The sequence below is a fragment of the Mustela erminea genome, chromosome 9 (genome assembly GCF_009829155.1).
Source record: "Mustela erminea isolate mMusErm1 chromosome 9, mMusErm1.Pri, whole genome shotgun sequence".
NCBI lineage: Eukaryota > Metazoa > Chordata > Mammalia > Carnivora > Mustelidae > Mustela > Mustela erminea.
In genome coordinates, this window is record NC_045622.1 from 25,685,381 (window position 1) to 25,690,963 (window position 5,583).

At 38.6% G+C, this 5,583-nt stretch overlaps 1 pseudogene; it reads right to left on the reverse strand.

Moving 5' to 3' along the window:
• Positions 1–2,488: 2,488 nt before the first annotated feature.
• LOC116599310 lies at positions 2,489–3,312 on the reverse strand (annotated as a pseudogene).
• Between the last annotated feature and the right edge of the window lie 2,271 nt (positions 3,313–5,583).

Below are 5,583 nucleotides of genomic sequence, written 5' to 3' on the forward strand. Positions count from 1 at the left end.
ATAGATTTTTCATCAGGACAGCTAAACTGAAGAATTTTCCACTAGCTTGCTAGATCAGAAGCAGCAGCAGGGCAAGAGAGTTTTGCAGTAACCTTGTGAAGATTGCTTTGTGCCCCTGGCCCCTAACCATGGAAACTGTTATGATTAAGAAACTAGGGCACCTGGGTGGCTCTGTCGATTGAGCAGCTGCCTTCAGCTCAGGTCATGATCCCGGAGTCCCAGGATCAAGCCCCACATTGGGCTCCCCGCTCAGTGGGGAATCTGCGTCTCTCTCTACCCTTCACTCCATTTGTGCACGCTCTCTCTCTCTGTCTCAAATAAATAAATAAAATCCTCAAAAAAAAAAAAAAAAGAAAAAAGAAAAGAAAAGTAGAAGGTCTAGAGCAACGAAACCTCTATTTACAAATGATAGTACATCACGCCAGGAGGAGAGGTAAGTTGTCTGGGCTCACGTATTACCATGAGTGAGTATTGTCGTGAGTCCTGGGTCAGGTCGTCTGGGGCTGAATCCTGAGTCTGCTACTCACTGGCTCTGTGATCTAAGACAATTTGCCTTCTTTAAAATGGGACTAATGATACTTCATAGGGCAGGTGGAAGAAATATTGGGGCTGTGTCCCTATGGTTAGAAGCCCAGACTTTAGAAGCAGTGGTAACTTCTCCCACTCTAGCCACCTAACATTTGCTTAATTAATTAATTTTATTTGAGAGAGAGAGAGAAAGCATGAGCAGGAGGAGGGGCAGATGGAGAGGGAGAGAATATCAAGCAGACTCGGCACTGACCTTGAAGCCCAAAGTGGGGTTCAGTCTCACGATCCTGAGATCCTGTACTGAGCCGAAATCAAGAGTCAGATGCTTAACAGACTGAGCCACCCAGGTGCCCTACCACCTAACATTTATGTGAATTTTTCATTCCCTTTAATCTCACACCCCTCGATTCTACCTTGGTGGCCTTTATCTGATCAAACATCATCAGCTGTCCTGATCCTCAGTCTTTAGCCTTGACCATTTTATTCCTACTTGATTATTTCTTCTCTTTGGCAGGTCCTTCTATTAACACTTTTTGCTCCCACTAATCACACCTTGACTTCTTTCACACCTCCTTGTCCCAGATCTCTTAATGTCAAATAATGTCTATTATTCTGACCCTGTAGTCAACTCATAGCTTGTTAGAAAATTACCATTCCCCAAGTCTACATATAAAATTTATAATATAATGTTGCAAGGTTCTTAAAAATATTGACCCAGTCCATATAAACTTAGATTTGGTGATTTTACTTCTTTAATCATTATCTTAGTTTGGGGGCTGGACTAGATCCAGGGAGACTTGGTTCCAATCTTCTAACATCTTCCTCCTATGGGCCTGAAGCAAGAATTCGGGTGACCCTGAAAGGATTATGATTCAGAGCTAATCCAGGGTAAGTCTAAAATCAAAAAGGGTCTGTAGAAATGATTATTTCCACTCCCTTCTCTTGATTCACTCTGGATTTCATTTCAACTTGGCTTCAGTCCTCACCATTTTATTGAAATGGTTTTTGCTAAAGTCAGTAATATGTGCTCTATTCAATGGGCATCATTATTTTTTTTGGGGGGGCTGTTCAATTCACATTTTGGACTAATTATTCAAAGTCTCTGTGGCTGATGCTATTACAAGCATTAGAAAAAGAACACATACTTAGTAATAAGCACTGAATTTAGACATTGTTCTCATTAGATCCTTTTGCCTTCAGGAAATCAAGAATTTCTAGAAATTATTAAAATTATAAAGAGGTTAATATTTATAAGCTTTTTACCTCAAATTTTGCTTAATATAACCACATTAAAATACTGACATAGTATAGTCTTTGATCATGAAACAGCAATGTATCATAGTGGATTTATTTTAATCCCTACCCAAGAATGACATTTCAGCAAAGCCCTCATTTAGTAAGATATATATTCAGATACATCAGGAAAATGACATTTTAAAATTTATAATACATTTCCAGGTATTGTCAACCAGATTAAAAAATAAGAATCAATGCTGTTATATATGTCCTTGAGCTGTGAAGTTTCTCTAGTAATGAAATCATCCTCAGGAGCTAATATTCAAAAATGTAAATTCTTACACAATAGTTTCTCTAAATCTCTTTCAAATTCTTCAATTAACAGAAATATTTAAAAATACTTCAACTATAAACTCAAGTTGTAATGATTTAATTTTTAATTTTATTTTTTTAAAATACAAATACCTTTGTTTTTAGATGTATACAGCAGTATACATTTGAGTAAGGAGGCTCTTGAAGTCCAATAGGGGAAATGTTATAGAAATACATAAAAAATATTCATATCACAAGCCTGAGGATCCTTACGTCCTTTTTAAAAGAACAAGCACATTCATACAAATGGAAGGGATGTGACAAAGAATTTTACAGTTCAAGAGCCTGTCACAGTAACGAGGCATCAATAATGGGCAAGCGGTGTCTTGCAAGCTTCTCTCCTACCCATTGCTCACTGAAGTCTCATTCATTTTTCAGGGGGCCTTTGGTGCTCACTATCTGTTGGATGTTATTTGTGGTCTCCTTCTTATTAGATTTTACAGTTTCTGGTATAGGTTCTGCTTCTTTCTTTGATTCACTGGGACAGGCTTTTTCCCGGATTTTTGCTACACAAATTTGGGTGGAAATTTCTGTATTAGGTCTAGGAGTAAAGCATCCACATGTTGTCTCTGAAAGCTAGAGCTTGGTTCTTCTTTCCTTTTGGCTTTAGGTTTGAGTTTATCTTGCTCTTCATGATCTTTGAAGTGCCACCATTACCCTTTGGAAGGATGATATTGATGCTATAAGTTCATCACATGCAGTGCAGTAAGCACCCTAGAGTTTATAACTGACCCCAAGTCTGGTGCTAAATAGATCACTCCAGCAATGATATAGCAAGTAGTAACAAACATTGAATTTAGACATTGTTCTCATAGATCCTTTTGCCTTCAGGAAATCAAAAATTTCTAGAAATTATTAAAATTCTAAAGAGGTTAATAAAGAGGTAATCTACCAGTGGGATAACTTGGGTGGGGACTGCCACTTTTGCTTCTGAAGGATAAAAAGAGTGGGCTCTTGAGCGTGTAAAAGGATGTATTCCACTCTAACCATTTGATTTAAGTGTTCTAATGTTAGCCTCTGCATTTTGACCACCTTATTACTATATGAACTATGGTAAAAAAGGATTACTTCTTTCTGAAAAGTAATCCAGGACACTTTCACTGTTCAAAATGGGGATCCAGGAACTGTCAACCCAAGAGATTCCAGCAGATTATATCGGGTATCAACCACCGCCATAATGCCCAAAGCGTTCATTTTTATTTTTTTGAATCTTAAAAATTTCCAAATGTATTTCATTTCCTTTTAACAAACTAATGTTTATAAAATGATCATTATTATCATCCTCATCTGATTCAAAATTTACCCTTTAGCTTTTTGGCTCTGGGACATGCTCAACCACCTTTGTAGGAACATGTCTTCTTCCTCGTAAGACTTATCCTCCTTAATCAAACCCTGAATAACTTGTAGTAGCAACATTTTAGGAACACTCCTGTCATAGATTTAAAGGTGATTTAAAATAGACAAATTTCTAGATGGTATTGACATGTTGGTATTTGGACTTCTGCTTTGGGTAGAAGTCTTCAGACCAGTGCCTGGCCTACTGGTTTATTATAAAGAATAGAGCAATAGCCAAATGAATTGGAAGAGATGCATGGGGCAAGGTTTGGGAGGAGATTCCCTTCCCTGTCCTGTCAAGCCATCTTCCCAGCATCACCAACCTGGAAGTTTCAAAGATGAAGAAAGATTTTTCATCTTTCTTGTCCACTATGGCATGTTCACACCACTGACCAATCTCTCCTTCTTGGAACATTCTGTTGCCTTTGTGATGCCACACACTCCTGGCTGGTTTCCTGCTTCTCTGGATATTTATTCTCTCAGTCTTCTTTGATGGATCTTTTTCTTCTGCCTGATCTTTAATTTTAGAAGTTCTCAGGTTTTGATCCTAACCACTTTTTCTTCTCCCACTACCTTTCTTTGGGAGATCTCACCCACTTCTATGGCTTCAAATACCATCTACAGGATGACACCCCCCAAACCTATGTCTCTAGATAAGGCTGCTCTTCTGAGCTCTTCCCTCCCTTCACATGCAGGGCCTGTCAATTTTACCTACTACCCCAATGCCTCTACTTGTCTCTCTCCTCTGCTCCCCCTTTTGGGCAAATTCAGCACCCCTCATTTGAGTGACTCTGACAGCTTGACAGGTTTCTCTGCCTCCATTCCAATCGATGTGTTTTGCACTTAACAGCTAAAATATTTATAAAAGCAAATCAGACTCTATCATTTGCCTGTGTAAAACTCTCCTATGGTTCATCCTTACTCCTGGGATCAAGTCCAATATTCTAACATGGTCTCTTAGGTCTTAAATGGTCTGACTCCTACTCAAGTCTTCAGCACCTTGGCTTCTTTCAGGCTTTGGAATTTACCAAGTTTCCATCCATCTCAGATGCTTCTCACATCCCACTTGCTTGCCACATATGGTGCTCTTATACACTTGTGTGAACTTTTCCCTTGTGGTTTTAATCACAATTGCCACTAATTATTTGTGAAAATTATGCATTTATTGTTTATCTCTCCCTCTGAAATGTTCCTTAAAGTCAGGCACCAGATCTCTTTTGTTCAGCCTTTATCCCTAATGTTGAACATAGTTTTATTTGGCCAAATAAATACTTCTTGAAGGCTGAATAAGCTAGTGAAGGGGTGAAAGGCAGAGAAGATCCTGGCATCAGGTTTTTGCCTGAACCTTAAAAGTGGTTGCTTAGGCTGGTGTCTGTGGATAGATGTGAAGCCCAGCCTTTCTGCAGATATGGATTTTAGACTTCCACAGAGGGACTATCTGTGTCAAGGTCATTGGGTATCCCAAGGACAACACCCTGTGTGAATAAGCTTGATGACAACAACTCTGAGAGACTACAGGGTGTCTGGATTGGCTCAATTGTGAAGAAGGAGATTGTGACATTGCCTTGCTTTAACAAGTAATGAATTGGTAGCATGATGCTGTAAAAAGAGCAGAGCTCAGGCTAAAGCAACAAACACACTCAGGTTTGAATCCTAACTCAAAAGCCTATCATCTTGTAATACCAGACAAGTTATTAAATTTCTCTGAAACTTTGGATTGGGTACATATCTCATTAGGTTGTCGTGGGAATTAAATCATATAGTCCATGTTAAGTGCTTAGCAAAGGGTTTGGCACATAGCAAGAGCTGATTAAATGTTTCTATTATTATTATTATTATTATTATTATTATTATTATTATTAGTGGTCTCAATTCTCTAGTAACAAACTATTTGGCCTTGGCTAGGTTGCTTCCTCCAACTGTAAGATTATCATCTTTCTGGACAAAGTGACTTCTGTAGTTTCTCCAGCTTTAAGATTCAATGATTCAGGGAAATTTTAGGGCTCATCCATGCTGGAAATCTTTGAGCCACTCCCATGGGAGATGTAAGAACAATTTCTCTTTGCAGCCATACTCAGATGGACATGTCCTGGAATATAAACAAGGATGACA